Below are 22,721 nucleotides of genomic sequence, written 5' to 3'. Positions count from 1 at the left end.
TGCCCAACGAGTCAAGTACTCTGTCGCGGTGATAATGTATCTCGCACCCGTCTTTCCTTGAGGTTTGATAGGTTCTACAAAGTCGATCGCCCACTTTTCAAAGGGTTGCAACATCATTTGTGGATTCAAAGGCATCTCATCCCTCCGTGATGGTTTACCTGTTCTTTGACATATATCGTAGGCCTTAGAGTGTGCTTTTGAATCCTCGTGAAGGGTTGGCCACCACAACCCTACGCAGAGAATATTTTGCGCGGTCGCTCACCTTGCATAGTGTCCTCCTGCAGCGCCCCCATGCGCTTCCGCAAGGATTTGACAAAAAATCTATCGCGCGCACCACCAGTTCCTTCTTCTGCTGAACAAAGTATTCTTTCGGTGTAGTTCGAGTCATGAGAAAGTGGATTATGTCTTTGAAGTGTCCATCTACTACATGCACAGCAAAGAGATGTGCATCAGGTAATCCTTCTTCCAAACTAGTAGGTTCCTCTCCCATCTCAATGCGCGACAAGTGATCTGGTCTGGCATTTAGGCGTCCTAGCTTCACAACAACCTCAAAATCATATTCTTGGAACAATAAGAGCCACCTGCATATTCGCCCCCCCAACACAGGCTTATTAACCAAGTATTTCAGCGCGGAGTGATCTGTATACATCTTGAAGTGTCCCCCTAGCAAATAGTGTCGATATTTTTGGAGTGCGTACACCATAGCCAATCCCTCACGTTCAATGGTGGAATAGTTCTTTTCTTATTTAGACAATCTGCGAGTCGCGAATGTGATAGGCTGATCCATGCCCTCTCCACCCTCTTGTGTTAGTACTGCTCCCAGTGCTATACACGATGCATCAACATGGACATGAAACTCCTTGTCCCATTTTGGGAAGACCAGGATCGGTGCAGAGGCCAATTTTTCTTTTAGTACATCCAGGCTCTTCATGTAGTCATCATTCCAGCAGAACGTAACATCCTTTTTCAACAGCTTCTCCATTGGTGCGGTGATCTGGGCATAGCTTTTAATGAACTTCCTGTAATACCTCGTATGTCCCAGGTTAGTGCACAACTGTTTGACACTTCATGACGCTACCAAATTTATAATTACCACAATCTTCGCAAGGTCAACCATCAATACCTATTTGCAAACCACATGTCCCAATAGGTTCCCAAAAGGAATGAGGAATGTGCACTTCTTGAGGTTCAATGCGATTTGGTGTCGTCGGCAGGTATAGAACATCAAGCGTAAGCTAACTACATGGTGCTTAACCAATCCAAATACAGTCCAATCATCTAGATAAACGTCCAAGAACTTGTGGATATATTCCTTGAATGTTGCAAAAACTATGCACGAAAAGATGGCTGACACGTTCTTCAACCCAAACGGCATAATGGTGTATTGAAAGCAGCCCCCCTCAGTTGCAAAGGTGGTCTTGATCCTATCTTCCGGCATGATTTTGATCTGGTGGTACCTTGAGAACCCATCAGTGAAAGAATAGGCTTCCTGCCCCCCGACATTTTCCAGTACTTCATCTGTGAACGAAGTTGGGAATGGGTCATGCACACATGCGTCATTCAATTTTCTAAGCTCCACACATATTCTTATCTCATCCTTCTGCTTCTTTTCCTGCACTACCATAGTGCTTACCCAATCGTATTCTTCCAATGTCTCAATGATTCCAGCTGCAAACATCTTGTCTAGTTCTATGCAGACCTTCTCCTTGTACTTTGGATTCAAGTAGTAAGGCCTATGCTTAATTGGCTTCACGTCGGGCTTTAATGTGATCCGCATCATTCCTAAATCTCCAACGATTCCTTTTAAGTCCGTGATCTTGGTGGGGAACAGGTCCTGGTATTCACGGAGTAACTCAATGACTTTATCCACCATCGCATCATCCCAGTAGTCATTGAGCATTGCATACTTAGGTTCGGCTTCCATACCAATGTTCACCTACTTTGTTTTTACCGGCGCAGTTATGTCAAGGTCTTCAATCAGTGGCCCTTGAACCTTGCAATAGCCTTCAATTTCTAGAATTTTAACTTTCTGCGGATCCTCGTCGTCTTCTTCATTTTTTACATTATAACACTCTAGCGCGCAGCTCAGCTGGGTCGCCCATTCAGGCTGAATCAATTCTATTGGCTCCTGGGGTATTTTAAAGATAGTTGTTTTTACTACTTGTAGTGCATCATCAACAGTATCCCACCAACGATCCTCAAACATGAAGGTTAATAGGAACCCTTCGCACAAGATATCCCATTCACTTGTCCCATGGCGGAGCTCCGTCTCTATATACCATTTCATGGGTATAACATCTAGGGTATGATAGAACAGGTGTACCCACTCAGGTTGTGGCTCTTCCCCATAGACCTTTGTCCACTTGGTGAGATGTGCGCGCAGATCATCCTGTCCATCATTGTTATAGAAATTTTTGTGCCTTACAGCATTGAGCATGAAATGTCCATAATCTAAGGGATCCAAAGTCCCTAAACATGTTGTTCCTACCCCTAGAGGAACAAGGCTAACAAACCACAGCAATTCACTGAAGTTCTCCACCAGAAACTGCTCAAAAACAAGTCAATTCAGGAGCTCCACTAGCTGTCTGCACTGAAATGCAAAGTCAACACTGGCTACCTGCACTGCAACATAGGTAGAAGCACTACCAGGGTGCGCTGAGCGAGAGTTGACAAATGGCAAGTTCATTCCACAAGGTGTCAATACCCAGGAAGCTTCCAGAATCTTCCTCAATGACACTTGCCTCAGTGAATTCGACCAGTGATGAGTAAGAGGTTCTCAATCTCCAAGTGGAAGCAAGAACCTCCAAGTGGAAACAAGAACTGACAGAGGGAGAGGACACTAGTCAGATCTCAAGCTGACTCATCCTCTCTCCAAACATCTATATATGGATCTCTCCTCCATGAGATCTAGAGGCTGGAATTTTGTTATTGCAAAGAATTGTTGTTGGTTTGAGACTGGAATCATTGGGTGCTTAATGCTTTGAAGGGAGGTGAAGATAGGAATTCCATTTGCTGGAAAGGAGATGCTGGATTGGAGCCTCCTTGGTTGTATCTCTTCCTGAACCTTGTTATTCATCAATAAAGCTATCTTGGTTTCTCCTATATACTGATGTATCTTTGATGTATGATTGCATTAGTATGTTTAGTTTATTTCTAATCCTGAACTAGTTATGAATATGAATCCATGTCTTGTGTAGTGTTCTCTTATTGTGATCTTGCAGAGACCTGTTGAAGTTGGGCGAGCAGGAAGGCAAGTAGCTGAGAACTCTCAAAGAGAAGAGAAACTGGTTCAAGGGACAAACGAAAGACATCGGTTAGTCCATCCATCTCTCTTCATTCTAATTCATAAAGGAAGAATACTAGAATAGCTGTCTCTGTTTGTTGCTAAGGCACTGTCACACCTTAGGTGGATAGGATCGTCCTGCATAGGCATTTTTCTCCACAACAAATTGGCAACTCCACTGGGGAGATCTGTTTAGTCATTTTATTTGTGTCTCTATCATTGTTTGTTTCATAGACTCAACAGCAACAATCGAACTGCATCTGCTATTCTCAGATGCAAAGTAGACAGCTGCTGCTTTGATCCAATCACTGGATTTGTCTATGATCTGAACAATGGAATCACAAATGATTTGATGATCCTTTGTGATAGATCTTAGCCCTCCCTCAAAGCATCCCTTTGATTGTCCCTTGCTTGTTGCTTTTATTTGGCCTGAAACCGTAGATTAATCAGCAAGCTGTGACCCAGAACCCAGTGAGAAACTCTCATTTCTCCTTCAGCGCAGACCCTGTGAAGAGGCTCTGCATTTCAACGCAGGTCCCGTGAAGGCTACCTGCGCTGAATGTCAAAACCCCTGTGTTGAGGTTGCGCTGATCCAGTTAGGCCTTGTGCAGCTGGGGTTCTCTGCTCTGTTTTGCCTTGTTTTGATCTCTGATTTTTGCAGCCTGTAACCAGCATAGGTACCAGTCTGATAACTCCTTTTCTCTGCTTAAATTCCACCTCCTTTTGTACAAAAAGGCTGTGAGTGATTTTATGTGTTTGTGGCGTCATTTACAGTTTTCCTTTGCATGAGTGAAATAATCATCCTATAGCCCTTGATTCATATCTGTTGATTGTGATCTTAGGAGAGAGTTCATTGGCTGTTTACAGTTGATTATACATTTACTTTTGCTTTTGGTTTGAGTTTGTCTCTTTTAAGTGTCGAAACAAGTGTTCATTTCGAAAGTCGTAAAGTGTTGTATTCTCTTCTACCCTTTCTGATTTCGAAAAAGTAAACTTGTTTGTATTTGTCATTTAAAAGCAAATTCAAAGTTGTACAAAAAAGCTTTCTTTGTAGGCATCAATACTAAGAAAGCGGAAAACAAACACCTGCATTGTGCATTTGCATCTTGATAGTTTGCATGCTTGATTTAGGAAAAGTGCATTAGAGTGTGCTGATTGCTCTTTGAGAAAAGATGGTGTCTTTCTTTTCCCTTTGTAGCTAGGATTTTCATAGTTGAAAAGATGTAAAGCTTGCTTATCATCTTTAGACTGCATTTAGGAATTGTACCATACATCTCGTGGTGATCCAGAAAGGCAAACTTCTAAAAAGATCAACCTAAAATAAACTGAATGAACTTAACAACGCTTTGCAACATAACGCACAACATAGAGGTCTAGGCTAGAGACGTGTTCCGGCGTCGTAAAGCCTGGTGACTGTCGATCTCGTTGAAGGTGGGTGATTCCTCCTGAGGGACGATAGCGCCAGTACGGATTGTGCTCCCACGTACCGTCGCGTATATATTGGGAGACCCCTATAGGAATAAAACCTTTATCCTTAGGAAGTCGTGTCGGCCGCCCTACTGATCGCAATGCACTGAACACAGCATTCAAGAATATCGACTGCCCGTACCCTAAAATGTATTCTACGGTTTTGCGAAAAGTTTGGCACACCCTCTGCCTAGAACTCCAGAGTAGTTTCTTTTGGCCTTTTTCAGACTCTATAACAGAAAAAGTCCATCCGAGCATTTGTCACTTCGGGCTCGTTAAAACATCGAAGGAGACTAGAATCATCTTTAGCTTTTTCTCGACTCTCTAAAATTGAAAAAGCAAGTTGTGTCTAAGCGTCGTTAAAAATTTATTTTAAACGGAACAATCACCCTTTATTCCTGCGTTGATCTTTAGGTTGAAAAAATGGAGCCCACCAACCAAGGAATTCCCCTTGGTGGAAATCCTAGTCCCTTCTCCTCTTGGGGAGATGTTGGTGCGCCCCATATGGCCACATTGTCGCTTCCAGGACTGACAATTGGCCTGCCGGTCTGGCTCTTTTCAACCAATGTCGTTCAGAACACCACTATTCCTGAACAGTCGAGTCAACAGTTAGACCAGACCAGAGTCGCCCACCAGCCTTCTACTTCATCTAAGTCTTCCTCTCCTCCTTCCTCTTCGCTTGACGGAACTGGTAAAACAAAAAACCGAGTTCCTAAGGAGAAGAAGGAGAAGAAGAAGAAAGAGAAGAAGAAGAAGGAGCCAAAAGCGACTGGGGGAAAACAAGTGTCGTCTGACAAAAATCCACACACAGCACTGGCAAGGCCTAAATCGCCATGCGTCATATGCAAGGGAGACCACTTCCACAGAGATTGTCCCTGCATCCCTCGGATACTAAGGGACTGGTCTCCCTGTTTGCACAATTTGGTGACGTCAACCTCTGATAGCCATGTTGACAGCACACCATCAACTAGTGAAAGTGAAGCCACAGGACAGAGAGGGAAAGCTAGATTTCCCTGCAAACTATGTGAAGGCGACCATGCCATCCACCGTTGTCCCTTCTTAGACGAGGCTAAAAGAGTTTTGGAAGATCGCCCGATTTTACGAGCGCAACTTCCTCCTGGATATCAAAAACTCCTGCCAAGTCCTTCACTAGTTGAGAACCCGACTGGCCCGCTCAGGTGGTCAACCGAAACACCTATCATTGAAGATGAACCGTCTGAATCCATACCTGACGAAAGTCAAAAGGTTGAGGCGGTAGTTGACCCGGTTTTTCCTTCAGAGGCTCTATCTTCGAATAATACCATCACAGAGGAGAATAAAGACGACACCGTCCAAATTCTCTTCATCAACACAGACTCCGACGAACACGGGGGCAATGCACCCATTCCTTTATCGCAGGAAGGAAGTTCGTCAGAGCGATATCCGGCCGTCTATTCGGTCCCACCACCAAGCAACCTAGTTGTGTCCTTCGACTGGAACCAACTAGGCAGACCCCACTTGCCAGCCAGCATACCATTCAGAATTATCGTTCAAATATACAGAATGGTAATGGCTGGCACCATCATTGATGAGGGGGCATCTATGAGTATCCTTTCCTCTATTGCTTGGAAAGTGCTTGGTTCACCAGTGCTTTTGCCTGAAATGAGAAATCTATCAGGCTTTGATAAAGGAACCAGTCGACCTTTAGGGATCCTCCCCAATGTGCCCATAACATTGAAAGGGAAGACCGTTCAAATGAATGTGATGGTCGTTCAAGGACCCTTGGATTATAACCTACTCCTTGGACGAGACTATATATATTGCATGGGAGCCATCGTCTCCTCACTCTTTAGAGTAATGTGTTTTCCGCATGAAGGAAGAGTGGTCAAGCTTGTGGACCAACTTTCATTTCCCGGATCACGCATCGTAAATAGTCATACACCATCCCTAAATGGTCTCTTCACGCAAGAAGTGTCTCAACCCACGGTCCGTCCTCCTGATGAGCGCGAGTAATCTGGGAGGATATGACTGGAACCCAGGGGGCATACATCCTGGTCTGCTTCGGCAGGAAAACTTTGGGTATAGGGTAGGTTTCCGCGGGAGAATATGACTAGTCTGTACCCCGTCCGTCTAGGAAGAGGGGTTATTCTAGAATAAGATTCTTTTGTCAAAGTTATGTGAGTTGGCGGGCTTCGTCGCTCACCTTTGTTTATCTCGGTAGACATTGCCGAAGAAGTGTTTTATTCGTGGCCGCGAATGGAGCAATCTTTGGGTGACCTGAAAGAGGTAAGCCTCTCCCGGTGAAACAAATGTTTTGGCAGAAGAGAAGTAGGGGTAACCTTGAAATTGTACTTTATGCCTGGGGGCATGCAAACCTTTTGGAGTGCAAGCAAGGGGCGGCTATTTATTTTTTAAATTTTTAGGTCCTCCCTTTAAACCTGTAGGTCTAACCCTTTAAACTCATAGGATTAGTCGTTTCCGAACTTGCATAACGAAAGGATCCGGAGCAAAGCTTTGTAAGATCTAAGCTCCCTAAAAAATAGCATCTTCAATGAGACATTCTTATCATATGACTGGATTAATCGAGCAGTTTTAGCACATAGTTCATGCTCGTTAAAAAATAAACGCAAGATCTGAGCAGTTTTAGCACATAGTTCATGCTCGTTAAAAAATAAACATAAGATCGAGCAAGTGTTTCAATCCGCGTTTAAGCTCGTTAAAAAATGAACTACCCGGTAAATAACCACTGTGAATGTAACATTATCAGCCATTAAAGCCTTGGTCATGTTTGCACCGTCACCTCCACTTTTCCATTGGCCGATCGTTCACCTCCATATGATTGTTTACCCATTTTGAGGAACAGCTGCGAAGAGTGATTTCACCTAGCCATCCTTGTGACACTGCCGTGATTGGAAAATTCCAACCTGTACCTGGAATCAGCTGCTAACCCGTTTCATCACTCGTTCCTCAAAAGACGAGTCTTCTTTAAGCTCTTTTCATCTGACTCGTAAAATATGAAAAGATTGCCGAGTCCTTGGCCTTCCAGCTCGTTAAAGGGACAGGAAGTGCTATCCCTCCTCTAGATTTTAATCTTTTTGGACCTGAGGGATTATTGCACAAAAAGATCGAGCGCTTGTTTTGTTCGGCTCGTTAAAACTATCGAAAACTCATCCCTTCTGTATTGTTTTATACTTTTTCGGACTTAAGGGATTAGATGACGAAAAAGGACTTTTGGAGTTACCTTTATGTACCTTTTCAGACTCTCTAAAAATGAAAAGGACCGAGTTATCTTTGTCGTTAGACTCGTTAAAATCATTAAATAGCGACAAACTTGTCTTTAGACGAGGACGAGTTTCACTATCGCTAGGCTCGTTAAAACATAGCGATGGGCTTACCCGAAGGGTAAGTTATAGAACAAGCATATGTTATCCTCCTCAAGCTTGACAAAAATAAAGAGGTACTGGTCAGCAATAACTGGGGAAAAATTGGGAGAAACTCAAGAAAACTTTGATGGCAGCAAGTCGCTCTTGAACATGACACTTTTCCTCCGTACCACAATCGGGTTGGGTTGTTTCATTCACCGATCACATCACCATGGTCTCGCCGTACCATCCATATTTGGGGTAATGCTACCAATCCATCGCATCAGTGTCGCCATATGTTCAAGAGAAGTCGTTCAGAAAAGTCAACCATGTCCCATCCACTGCCATACATTATCCTTCATCCTTTCATGACCGCCACCCTGAATCATATGTCACAGATTGTTTTCACCTCCATCAAAATCATTAGCTCCGTTCTATGTCATTGATGTGGGATTCATTAAGGCCCTCCTTTGATGGATCGCTTCTTGTCGACATTAGCTCATTATCCAAGAAGTGGATCTAGGAACAACCCCTTCAGTACTTTGAAGCTTGCATGCCTCAATGGCAAGTTTCTCACTTCCGGCAACAGGTATACATCAATGACCTTCGACCGAAAGATTTTGTGTGGTGTTCGACGCCAAGTCCTTTATTCACACCACGTGAATTGTACTGCAGTACCTTGAGGGTCATTATCATTATCGGTGATTCCTCTCGCGCTTGTTAACGGTTTACCTCATTGACCGGTAATCAAGCGATGTCTTTCCATGTTCGACTTCAGAACATTTCTCACATGGATCGACTTGTACTTAGAGTGAAGATCGAACGAGTTTGAAGACCCCGGATCTAGTTCCATCCATCCGGGCTGTGATATATCTTCAGCAAAGATAAAGACATTGACATGTACATCATTGCAGCAGATAATCATCCTACCCAAAGGATGATAATTTCATCAAAATTATCAGTCTACCATCAGACGATTGTCTGTTCTATGTACAGAAAAATGAATTTATAAAGCTGAGCATGGGAATGCCCGCCTCAGCTAGATCATGAAAGCAGTATGAAAAATAATGTATTGTATTGTATCTTATTACAGGTCTCCTCCCAGCATTGGATGAACTTCGGATCCTCCTGATAAAGCATTTCACCCGATAAACGGCCTCATACTTTAGGGGGCAACTGTTATAGACATTTTTGTGCCTTACAGCATTGAGCATGAAATGTCCATAATCTAAGGGATCCAAAGTCCCTAAACATGTTGTTCCTACCCCTAGAGGAACAAGGCTAACAAACCACAGCAATTCACAGAAGTTCTCCACCAGAAACTGCTCAAAAACAAGTCAATTCAGGAGCTCCACTAGCTGTCTGCGCTGAAATGCAAAGTCAACACTAGCTACCTGCACTGCAACGCAGGTAGAAGCACTACCAGGGTGCGCTGAGCAAGAGTTGACAAATGGCAAGTTCATTCCACAAGGTGTCAAGACCCAGGAAGCTTCCAGAATCTTCCTCACTGACACTTGCCTCAGTGAATTCGACTAGTGATGAGTAAGAGGTTCTCAATCTCCAAGTGGAAGCAAGAACCTCCAAGTGGAAACAAGAACTGACAGAGGGAGAGGACACTAGTCAGATCTCAAGCTGACTCATCCTCTCTCCAAACATCTATATATGGATCTCTCCTCCATGAGATCTAGAGGCTGGAATTTTGTTATTGCAAAGAATTGCTATTGGTTTGAGACTGGAATCATTGGGTGCTTAATGCTTTGAAGGGAGGTGAAGATAGGAATTCCATTTGCTGGGAAGGAGATGCTGGATTGGAGCCTCCTTGGTTGTATCTCTTCCTGAACCTTGTTATTCATCAATAAAGCTATCTTGGTTTCTCCTATATACTGATGTATCTTTGATGTATGATTGCATTAGTATGTTTAGTTTATTTCTAATCCTGAACTAGTTATGAATATGAATCCATGTCTTGTGTAGTGTTCTCTTCTTGTGATCTTGTAGAGACCTGTTGAAGCTGGGCGAGCGGGAAGGCAAGTAGCTGAGAACTCTCAAAGAGAAGAGAAACTGGTTCGAGGGACAAATGGAAGACACCAGTTAGTCCATCCATCTCTCTTCATTCTAATTCATAAAGGAAGAATACTAGAATAGTTGTCTCTGTTTGTTGCTAAGGCACTGTCACACCTTAGGTGGATAGGATCATCCTGCATAGGCATTTTTCCCCACAACAATCATACTTATCTTTTAATCGCATCTGAGGTTTCCCAAACCGCATGCACATCATCCTTCTGCATTCGCGCCAGTCCTCAAATCTTCCTTGGTGCATACCCCACCACCTCACGGGCATAGCGCACAGTACCCATTTCAAAGCCTCGAAGCATTTCTGTTCCAGCACCTCCCTTTCAAATCTATTTAGGAAGTCATCTACCTCACTCAAACCATCATACATAGGTAGATCCCTTACCTCCATTGATACGTAGCATAACAATCTTGTCATCATGTTGCAATTCAGCGTGGTTACCTCATGTAATTGATTCTGCCATCATTCTATCTCCTCATCAGAATCCAATGTACAGGAGCTTTCATGCTCCCATGAGATTCGTCCATCCGCGGTGGGATTTACCCAGTCTTTCTCTCACGCGGTTATCTTGTAGATGTAGTCCAAGTCGTCATCGCTTTCATAGTCATGCACTGGCTCCATGTAGCGTGATCCTTTTGCAGGGTCCAAAGGTACAACTACACGCAGAGACTTTTTCTCAAAAATCATCTTGTGCTTCTTCAGATTTATCACCCCATTCATATCAGTGGCCCAATCTATCCCTAATAGCGCAGGGTAGGGACTGTTGTCATCAACAATATCTATCACTTCCAAATCTTCTAGCGTGCACTTTCTCCTTCGATATCCACTGTGATTCCCTACAATCTTCCCATAGGTAGGATCTTTTGCTGGTTCACCATTCGTAGCTGGATAGGAGACCATTGCAGCGTAGGCCTTCCCATGCGCTCCCATGTTTGCTTCGGCAGAACGTTCGCATCTGATCCTAGGTCTAGAATCACTTGGTCCATCTCATATTCTCCAATTTGCATGGTCAATCTCATCTCTCTTCCCGTCCTCGTCGCGTGCTTTCCGATCTTCCAGACTACGCACGGTTCTCCTGGCGCGGTCCCAATGCATCTATTAATGAGTTCCTGCAATCCCTTTATAGCATTGCTATCGCACAACAGCTTCATGCATGCTTTTAGGAATGTCATGAGCATTGATGGGTCCATTTCCGGCTCCGGTCTGTCTTTGCTTCCAAAATTGGAGGCATCAACGGAATTCTTCCTAGCTTCCATGAAGGTTTCCTTAGCGCTCTCCAAACCAAACTTTGGTTCTTTCGTCGGAGCCTTGAGAACCCAAGTACTCTCATTACGCTGCTTGCCTTTGTCATCCCCTATTTTAATTCCACTTCGGAGCACAATATTCACATTAGGGTATTCCTCGCGTAACTCAGACCTCGTCATTTGCAGGTTTTGAGTCGAGGGAGGTTGGAGTGCTCCCTTATTGCGCAACCACACTATCAGTGTGGATCAAACAATGTACAATACAAGCATGATGGACGTGTCGGATTCGCACAATCACGAGCATAATGTACTCACCCTTCACAATTGTAACATATCAGCTATCCATGACCTCTTCTAGCTCCTCCTCCACCTCAACTTCGTCCATGCCCCTGAAATCCAATTCGTGCCATCCCTACGTTCTGGTTAAGGGGCCGCATTTCAGCCTGAACTCTGTAGCTAGGAGTCTTACCCATCATCATCTCATAACTTCTACAGGTGCACTCATCATGTCCCACTGACCTACAAAAATTAGAGAACAACTATTATGAATTCTGCGTGTACTTTTGCAATAAATGGCAGTTATCTGTAGCATGCTTTCCTCCTATTTGACAAATCACGCACCACAACACAAGCGTTGCGCTAGGTCTTTCTTGTGCCTCCGGTCTCAATGGCATTGGTCCTCCTCCCATGAGGTAATTCATAAACACCAAGCAGTGGTCCTTGTCATGACCCTGACCCTTACATTTAACACACCATACTTCGTCGCACACTTCTGGGCGAGCTGTCCTGTCTTGTTTCAGACTTTGCATCTCAAGGCACAAGTTTTTCAACTGCACGTGAATCTGCTGAACTCCTAGGTTAGGATCCTATATCAGGGTCTCGTGCAGTCTCATCGCGATCTTCAAGGCCTCGGCCTAATTTTTTAGCCTCTGTTGTGACAACGTGTTCCTTAGATGCGGCATTAATGATGCTACAAACCATTCGTGGCGTTGTCCATTCGTCAACGTCCTGTTAGTTTCACGAATTGTGCACTTCAGTCTCTGATCCAACTCCCAAGGGGTCTCGCCTGGTAGCATTTTTATTTCCTTGAACCCAATGATTGACTGTGCCTCTGACTTCGGCGTGCTAAATTCCCTGTTCAGTGTATTTTGGATGTCTGCGATCCCCGCATTCGGATTGTCATTAGAATGCTTAATATACCAAGTGAGCGCGTGATCCTGCAAAGCATTGACCAATGTTGCTTTCTTTATATTGTCATCTGTGACTCCTTGAGCTTCCCATACAACTTTTATCAGTAACCAAAACAGGTATGAATCTTCATTTCCTACTCCCTTGAACACCGACAACTTTATCGTGCTTGCCATATTAACTTGCGGTGGTGGCAGAGGTGGTATGGGTGAAGATGGGGGTGAAGATGGTGAAACTGGTGGTGGTGTGGGTGGGGGTGGTATGTACGGAATCCTCTACCTTATCAAATTGATCGCAGTTCTTGGTGAGACCATCGCGAGCTCTTCCTTGTCCCCTCGCGGAGGTGAAATCAAGGGGCTAGTTTCTAGTTCTGCACTACCTTCGTTTCTGTAAATTCCCCCACTCCGCGTAGCCCCAAACATCAATGTATTCACATAACCCAATTTTCACACAGTAACATATTAATCCAAGTGTTCAAAGACTTAACGTACTTACCTCGCAGTTCTCTGAGGAAGCATCACTTTGCCTCGTTGTAGTTAACTGAAGTATCTACTATGAATTCAGTAATGAATCCTCCTATAATTCGATCAAGCCAGTGATCAACAGTGTGTGCAATCTTATCCTTCGATGCCTCCAATCTGTGCACTAATTTTGGGGTCCACATAATAGGTCTGTCAAGCTTGCACCTTCCTTGGCTATCTTCTAGCTTCGCGATCCACTCGTACAGCTCAGTAGGGAAAGATGTGAAGAAAATTTCGTGGATCTCTATGTATAGGTAGCAGTCTAACCACTCTTCTTTTGATAGTCATGGATTCTTGTTCTCCTGCGCCACGAACTCGTGAATCTTCCTATCCAACCAATCTTCAATTCCTTTCTTAGTTGGATTCCAATGATACGACATCAGACATCTCTATGCAGATCTCGGTCCTGGCAATGGAACCATTTGTTGGCTTTTTGGGGCCTGACCTAGGTTCAGAGTTAATTAGCCAAAAAAATCCCTGTACTACTAGCCCTTTCGAAAACAGTCTTTGGAGTGTGGACTGAGGTCTCACCCAAAGTAGTATGGCGGGGTGTTGGAACCAGGTTTCCACACCCTTGAGATGTCTAAGGGGTTGATTTGGTCCAACTGTTAGTCCCTTCGTGCAGGTTACTTCGCGCACTTCCTTGGCCTTCACGCCATGATATATTTGCCTTCGCATAGCCCTAACCAGGGTTTGTGGGGCTTCCACGCTGTTGGAGTAGAACTCTGCACTATTTCCCTAAGTCACACCCGAGATCTTACTTATCTTCTTACACCAGTTAGTTATCTTCGCATAAATGGATGCCTTATGTTATATTTATTTATACAGCACATTCATATGAGTCCGTGCAGCAAATAAACAGTAAACTTGCAATTCATACCCAATAATACATAAAACAAGAAAAGATACATAGAAATATGGTATAACTTCTCTTTATTAATTCTTCCCACAGTTACATACTCAACCTACCCTGCGCACTCAGCTACAAGGGTCCGTGCACTTAGCTGCGGACTACTAGACCTTTGCGCACTCAGCTGCAGTGCCTTCTCCTACTCTACTACCCAAATACACGACTTACACTTTGACTCAATCAATTCCTTAGACTCATCTTGCTTAGATGTTCTTTCTACACTTAGAGCCTCTCTCTATTTATATAATCCCATGGTCCACAGACCATGGGTAGATCTTTCAAACCAACATTACATTACAAAACCAAGGGAGGACAACCCTGTGACTCTATTATGACTTTGCGCTCCGCACCCACAAATCGCAAAGTATTTACAATGAACTTAATCAAAATTTGGGTTTTAAGCCCCAAAACATGCCTTAGGGGGATTCCATGCCCAACACATTATCCTTTAGGTTGGATATGTGACAATGAAAAAATGCATGTGACAAAAATATGTAAACTAAGATTTTCCATCACTGCAAACTTTATAGATGAGGTAGAGCTTGATGTTATTCCACTTAACATTTGTGGTATTGTTTTGGGAAGCCCATATCTATATGATAGGAGAGCCATATTTCATCACCATGAGAACAAATATCATTTATTTAAATATGGGACTGAGTACATTGCTAGAGCACATAGAAATAAGTTGAATTTATCACTTGTGAATGTTGGACAAATGAAGAGGCTTGTTAATGCTAGAAATAATTTTTACTATTGATGATCAAACGAAAAGAGAATGTTGAAAATGAAGCCTTCTAAGGATGTGATGCAAGATTATAATCTGATTTGTTTGAGGTTGTTCACACATGTGATGAGATATTTCAGGAACCTAAAGGATTGCCTCCTAAAGAGCAATCCAACATGAGATCCAATTGCAACAAGATTGTCCTCTTCCAAACATTGGCATGTACAGTGTTAGGTTCCTATACCAATAAGAGTCATAATTTTAAATGACTATGGTGAAACCTTGTAATATTGTACATACCTTTGCTTTCTGCAAATGTTTTCCATATTAAAAAATTAAAAAATGTAAAGAGGGTATGTCCTAAAAGAATAATCAAAGGACAATAAGAATGAAAAGGTCAAAAAATGAAGATATATGAACCCCAAAAGACAAAAAGAGACCATGAAAGTGTGCAAGTCAAAATGCCACTGCTATTTAATTTTATGCATAATAATGATTATTTGCAACTTTTCACTCATGCCACAATCCATGGTAATCAAACTATTTAATCTTGATTATACCATGCTTTGAATTTTATGTTTATAGTTAGAGAATAAAATCTGACCAAACAGTGTAATCTTGACAGATCATTAGATAGGTAGAGTGAATGAAAGGAGCTCATCAGCTCAATCTAAGCTCTTGTATGATATAAGGTTAGAATTAGATAGTTTATTTTTTAAATAAAAGAAAAAAAATTATAAGGGTTTGCTAGCCTAAATGCACCCAAATAAAGTGAAGAAAAAATGGTAGGATGAGTAAGTGGGTAAGTAGTAGAAAGGTTGCAGAAATATCATGTGATTATGCAAAAGCACTTATGTCATTGTCTTAAATGCAATTTTCAAAAATGCATAAGTAGTGGACAAAGAAAAAACAATGGTTCACAATATGGTTTATTTAACACCCCCTCATTTATTTCACTCCTTCACTTCACTAATTTCCCTTTCATAATAAAAATATTAATACCTATAGTTCTTTAAGTCAAAGAGGCTCAGAGCATTTCTCTAACTTCTGGTGGGACTGGACCCTTGGCTTGATGACTTAAGAAGGAAAGGTGTTAAATTCCCTTGCAATTCATTCATCCCCCTCAAAAAACCCCTTTTCCTAAGGTTAAATTCTTTTTGCCTAGGAAAACCCCATGATAAACATATTTTATGCAAAAACCCATCAAAATACATTTATCCTAAGTACTAAGTGTATGGAAAGCGCATAATGTTTTGTATACCTAAGTACAATACCCCTTCCACTCATTTCACCTCATATTAACTTTTTATTAAATATATAAAATTCCCAAAAAACCCATTAGCCTGTATATGTTTAACTCCTTTATATAAATAATCCCACCCCTTAGTTTATTTATAAACTAAATGCCTACCCCATATCCCATAAAATCTATTAAAACCCCGCCCTGAGTCCTTAATCCTATATTAAAGTGCCTCGATGAAATTAAGTTTTAATTTAATCCTATACCGCCGATGATTAGACCCATGGGCCCCCTGAAAACTTTTTGTGTAAATTGTTGTGCAACTCCATCACTCTACCACCATTGGTTGTCCCTTCCCCACATCTAACGGCCCATTATCATATCGGTCTACCCTAATGTCCATCCTTTACCTGCCCGATAAGGCGGTTTTCCTCCCGACCCCTGATGCTACGTGTCAATAATGAATGGAATCGGGCGACCCCTCCCGAATACTGCCCGCACCACAAAAACAGTGTGATGACCCCATTAAACCACCTTCCCATATAACGGAAAAAATTCCCATTGTTCATCAATTAATGAACCCGCAAAAATTAAAGTTTTTTCTATATAAGCCCAATTACCCCTCTTTTCACTCTTTTCGCTCATTTGCTATTGAGAACTTGTTGAAGCCCCGAAAATCGGGTCGACAACAAGGGGGATACCCACCTGGTCCAGACCTTGGTTGGCAGCTCCTTATCCGTTTGGTATAGCGGGTCCGACTAGGGATAATGGGACCAGTTTCCCAATCTAAGGGGTGTGTGTGTGTGTAGAGTTGGATGATGCTGATCTAGGAGTGCTTAAAGCTAATTTAATTCAAACTTCTAAACTAACTCTATGCTATTGTAATCTAATGAGAAACAACACATCTAATCTACGCTAACCCGGGGTGTATTTCTTCTATTATGCGATCTAAAGAGATTTCAAACAATAACTGGTAATAAATATCATTCAACTATCATAAGAATAGAAATCAATTAAGATAAACCACTCTGCATAAAAAGTTAAGCAAAACAGTTGTGAACAGCATATCGCATAATAAGTTATTCATATATCAAACACAAATAAATGACTCCACCGTACAGAAGTGCCAAATGGTAACCCACACATTCATGCATTAACATATAAACAACTGAAAATTGTCTATCACTTTAAGAATATAAGCAGAAATGGTCAAGAGATAAAAGTACCATTTATGACTGGTTCCACTCATAAGCTTCAAGCAACAACGATTTATCTCTACTTGTTCTAACATCTACTAAGAGTACAAAAGTGCAACATCAGTAGCAGATATCAAATGCAAACATTGATAAATCTCGATCCAACCATTCATCAAAAACCCCCTCCGAGGGTGCAAAAGTGCATGTTCTGAGGACAAGTTTTTTGACAAATTTCTGGACCCTTCTCCAAATGCCTAAGAAGGGTTTAAATACTGCTAAGTAATTAATCCTAATTACATAAATTTAGGACACAGTTTTAAATGACCGCCCTTCTACTAAAGCAAAATTATTTCTAAAAATTGAATCTAATTCCTAACCGTTTCTGTATTTGCTCCTTAGTGCTGTAAGCATGCAACATTCACCTGGGAAGAGTCGGCTGGTCGTCTTCTCCTTTCGTTTGAGCTACGAAAATAGAAATAACAAGCGCTGGCACCACTTTCTGGAAAACTAGAAGATATTTTCGAAAATCTTCCTCTGGCTTGGTGTATTCACTTTGTGTATACTTGGTAATAACTCAAATTTCTCTCAAATTGATTATGCTTTTGCTATTTCGGTTTCCGGCCTTGCGAATGACTGAATAAGTTAGGGACTTTTCTCTCTGAACAATTTTCTGTATTGAAAACTGCCTCCATTCTTTGTTTCGGGCTTTTCTGGTGCGTTTTCCCTCTTTAGCGCCTTTTTTTCTTTTTGCTTTAGCAGGCATAAGCTTCAGGATCTTTTGCAAACATGCTGCTTTTGTGCGCCTTTGATTATGAGTTTTGGATGGCCTATTGACATCAGTATCTGTTGAGTGATACTCTAGAATCTGTGGTCCTGTTGCATGCGGCATCCGTTTGTGAAGGCATCTCTTCTCTGTTCTCCGAGCATTGATGCTTTCCCCTTTTCCTTAGATGTTTCCTGCACATTGCTTTATGTTATTTGTTGTCTTACAGTTTACGCAAAGGAAAAGAGTAATGATGAAAAGATTGACATGAAAGCTTTAAGCTCTAATGAATGCATAATCATGACACCCATAATGAACTAACTCTTCGAAAAACACAACACAATCCTTCTTGGATACTTTGGCGTACAATCATTAATTTCTTTTAAGGCGCGCACCCAATTTTGGTCTACAGACAGCTTTCCTTAAATACTGTGCCGAGGAAATTTTGTGATGGGTGATTTCTGCGACTCACATCGTAGTATCAAGGATCGCATTATCAAGATGTGTCATCGCAGGAATTGATGATCGCATTCATCGTAGATCGCAATATCGTAGATCGCAACATCGCAAATCGCAAATCGCAGATCGCACTTAGTCATCCAATCATTGTGTGTTGCTTATGTGATGTTGCGATATGCGATGTCGCATATCGGCCGTCGGAGATTCCTTAAGTTTTTCATTTAAGAGTGCTTCATAATATATGCGATGCGATGAATTTCGCATCGCTTCTTCGCAGCTTATTATGCGCATAGGAAAACGTTTCACTCTCTTCTCGCGATGCGATACAGCTTTAGGGAGTTAAAATACAAAAAATTTTGATAAAATGTTTTTTGGATTTTTATTAAGGGTCCCCATTTGCTTGGTGTTATCGCTAATACCAAACAAAGAGGGGGGTTGTTGGTGGCCACAACAATGGCGATTCACTGTGAAGAACCAGTTATCTCTGCTTTTCTATTGAATTTTAACTTCCAAAGCAGAAAAATTTTCATACGTCTAAATTTTGTTATGGACAGATAGAGTACATTACGCCTTATCCTATCAATGATATTTTGTCTCAACCTTTTCATATTCCAATTGTTTGTTTCCTCAGCTTAGTCCTTGTATTCACATCAGACATTACTTGGTCTTTTAAAGAAAAAATAAGGTCTTCTCTGCGTGCTGGCTTCTAAAATATGCTCATTTGTCATAGGTAGAGCCTCTGCTGCCTGCAAGCGTCCATAGCCTCGACAGGGTTACCTGTTACCCAACAATGATCATTTATCCTGCTTAAGGCTATTTACAACTTTTCAGAGAAAAACCCCTTTTGACACTTTTTCCTTTTTTATTCTCTAAAGAACAATGTCTTGGTTTGGTGGCCAAATTATGACACAGTCATTCACTTGATTTACACTTTTGCTGAACAAGCTGGCTCGTGATGAGACCCCTTGTCTTTTGATTGCAACAATCTTGAGTCGTTGCCCTGTTTTGGTGGACAGTATTGGCAAAGTCAGTAAGTTATAATATCTATGATCATGACAAGCCGGCTCGTGATGAGACCTCTTATTCTTTGAGATGCAGTGTTTTCTCGGATTGTTCCTCTGAATGCTGCGATTTCCTTTAGCAGGGAGGAAGTCATTGTTTTTCCTTAAGAAAGCTCTGGACGACAATAATAGAGTTTGAAAATAGCAGTTTTACAGAGAATATTTATTTTATTATTGATACATTTCATTGTGCTGATATAAAACAATTTTTCACCAAAGGTTGCTTTCATCAAATTTTTTGAAGTTGAAACTAGTATCATATCTAGGCTAAAGTTAACTCTACCTGTCAATAATAAAAATCAGATTTTTCGAAAAATTTTGCTACTTATACAAGCGAAAAAAGCTCAAAATCTGATAGAGAATTGGTGTCTTTTTCATGAACCCCTTTAGTAACCATCTACAACTGGTTTTATTTATAAGAAAGGGAAAAACAAATAAAAACTAAAACTATCCTAAAAAATAGAAGAGTGATCTTCTATGGAAAATATATTTTAAGGATCTGTCATTAACAGGCAAAGAATCCCTTCAACCTGCTAAATCCTGCAACACAAACGTTGATGGGCCTATGACTTCTACAATCTGAAAAGGACCAAGCCACATCTTCTGAAATTTTGTATGTTTGCCCTTTTCTTCATGAGCCTTATCCCATTTCAAAACTAAATCTCCCATCTGAAAATTATTTCTGGTCATTATGCTTGAGTCAAAAGAGGATTTTATCAGCGCTTGGTGATGAGCATGGGTTTTCTTAGCTTGTTCTCGTCGTTCTTCTAATTTAATTATTTCCATTTGTCTTAGTTGTATGGAGGAAGTAGATACCTCATCGATGTGTTGTACTAAAGACAAAGAGGGGATGACTAAGTGAGTTGGAAGAACCACTTCTTTCCCATAAACTAAATTAAAGGGAGAAGTGCTGATTGAAGCTTTCTTCATTATTCTATCTGCCCATAAAGCATTTACCAACGCTTTGTGCCAATTCTTTTGGTTCTGGTCAACTGTTCTTTTAATAATCCTAATTAGGTTTTTATTTTTCGATTCAGCCAATCCATTACCTTGCGGATAGTAGTTGGCCGAATATTTCAGCTTGAACCCTCTTTTAAGTGCAAACTCAATCATTGTATTTCCAGAAAAGTACGAGGCATTATCAAACATTAAAGTCATTGGCAATCCAAACCTAGTGATTATAAATTGATCTATGAATTCAATAATGTTTTCAGAATTAGCTGTCTTGAGAGGAACTGCTTCTACCCATTTAGTAAAATAATATGTTGCTGTGAGGATGTACCTATGCTGCTTAGAAGAGTGAGGAACGATCTCACCTATTATGTCCAAGCCCCACTGACTGAATGGTTGCTCGATGTTTACCGGCTGTAGTGGCATGGATGGTTTATTTTGTCTCCCTGCAGCAGTCTGGCAGGCTTGGCATCTCCTCAGGTAACTGTGTGAGTCTTTGAATACCGTGGGCCAATAATATCCTGCACGTAAGATTTTATGTGCAGTAGCATCTCCAGCATAGTGTCCGCCTGCTGGTCCATTGTGGAGTTCCTGCAAAACCTTTTCGGCTTCATTTTTCTCAAGACACCTAAGAATCACAGAATCGTAATTCCTTTTAAACAGAACATCATTTATGAGCTAGTATTATTTAGCTTTCAGTCTCATAGATCTTTTCTTGGTGTGATCCAGGTGTGATGGAGCATACCCGTTCTTAAGATAATAAATGGTGTCAGCATATAATGATTCTGCATTGTTTAGGCTTACCTCATACGTCTGTACCTCTTCAGATGAATTCTCAGGAATTTGCGATGCTCCAGCCAACATTTTGCAGAAGCCTTGACCTCTTACAATGCTTGCTCGTTTGATCTCAAGATCATATTCTTGCAAAGCGGTGATCCAATTTGCTCTTTTTTCACCCACATCCTTCTGTATTAGAAGATTTCTTACCGCTGGAAATGGTACTATGACCTTAGTATGGGCTTTAAGTAAGAAAGGTCTGAAATATTTGATCGCTTTGAAAACAGCATATGCATGTTTCTCCACGTCTGAATAGTTGAGTTCAGCACCTTGTAAATTTGAGCTAAAAAATGCGATTGGAGCTTCCGCTTTCTCTTGATTTGCTTGAGTTAGAATCGCGGCATATGATTTCTCTGAGGCAAATGTGTATAAGATAAAAGATTCTGAAAAATTCGGGGTTGCTAAAGATGGAGCGTTAATGGTAGCTTGTTTGATCAGGTTGAATGCTTCATGCTCATCTTGACCCCATTTAAAATTTGAATTCTTTTTAATCATGTTTTGCAAAGGAGAAACAATCCATGAAAAATCTGGGACAAATCTCTTCACAAAATTGATTTGACCAAGCAAAGATTGCATGGCTTTTTTCTTATGAGGTATGGATATTTCAGAAATTTCTTTCATTCTGTCAGGCTCAATGTGAATACCATATTTTGACACTATGAATCCTAGAAGTTTTCATTCACTTAATGCGAAAAAAGATTTCTTTGGGTTAAGTGAAATCCCATACCTTAAACATCGTTGAAAGATTTGTTTCAAGTCTTTGAGATGGTCGCTTCGCTTCTTGGAGTACACTGTTATATCATCCAGGTAAATCACTACAGATTTATTGACTAAACCCTTGAATGCGATGTCCATGGCTCTCTGAAATGTAGCGCCGGCATTGATCAAACCAAATGGCATCTTCCGATATGCATATGTGCCCCATTTAGTTCGGAATGTGGTTTTTAACTGATCATCGGGATGTACCAGCACTTGATTGTATCCTGAAAATCCATCCAAAAAAGACATTAATTCTGAGCCTGCTACTGCCTGTAATATCTGCTCCATAGGTGGGAGGGGAAAATTGTCTTTTTGACAGGCTTTGTTGAGATTCCGAAAATCGATACAGATTCTAATATCTCCGTTTTTCTTTCTAACGGGTACCATATTGGAGACCCATTTGGAATGTCTGACGGGGAAAATTATTCTGGCTCTTAATAACTTATTTAGCTCAGTTTTTATCTGATTTTCTAAATTGGGGTGGATTTTTCTGAGTTTCTGTTGGACAGGTTTTTCATTGTCAATCATAGGGATAGTATGTTGAATGATAGAAGTGTCGTATGTCTTCAGCTCATCATAATTCCAGGCAAAAACATTTTTGTATTGTCTCAAAAGACGGATATACGCTAATTTTTCTTCAGGGGCTAGGCCGTGGCCTAGATTAACATTTTGTGGTTTATCATTGGTTCCTAGGTTTACT

The sequence above is a fragment of the Pinus tabuliformis genome, chromosome 3_2 (assembly GCF_031772625.1).
Source record: "Pinus tabuliformis cultivar Carrire ecotype Pingquan chromosome 3_2, CPIR1, whole genome shotgun sequence".
Lineage (NCBI taxonomy): Eukaryota > Viridiplantae > Streptophyta > Pinopsida > Pinales > Pinaceae > Pinus > Pinus tabuliformis.
This window is presented reverse-complemented; position numbering follows the sequence as displayed.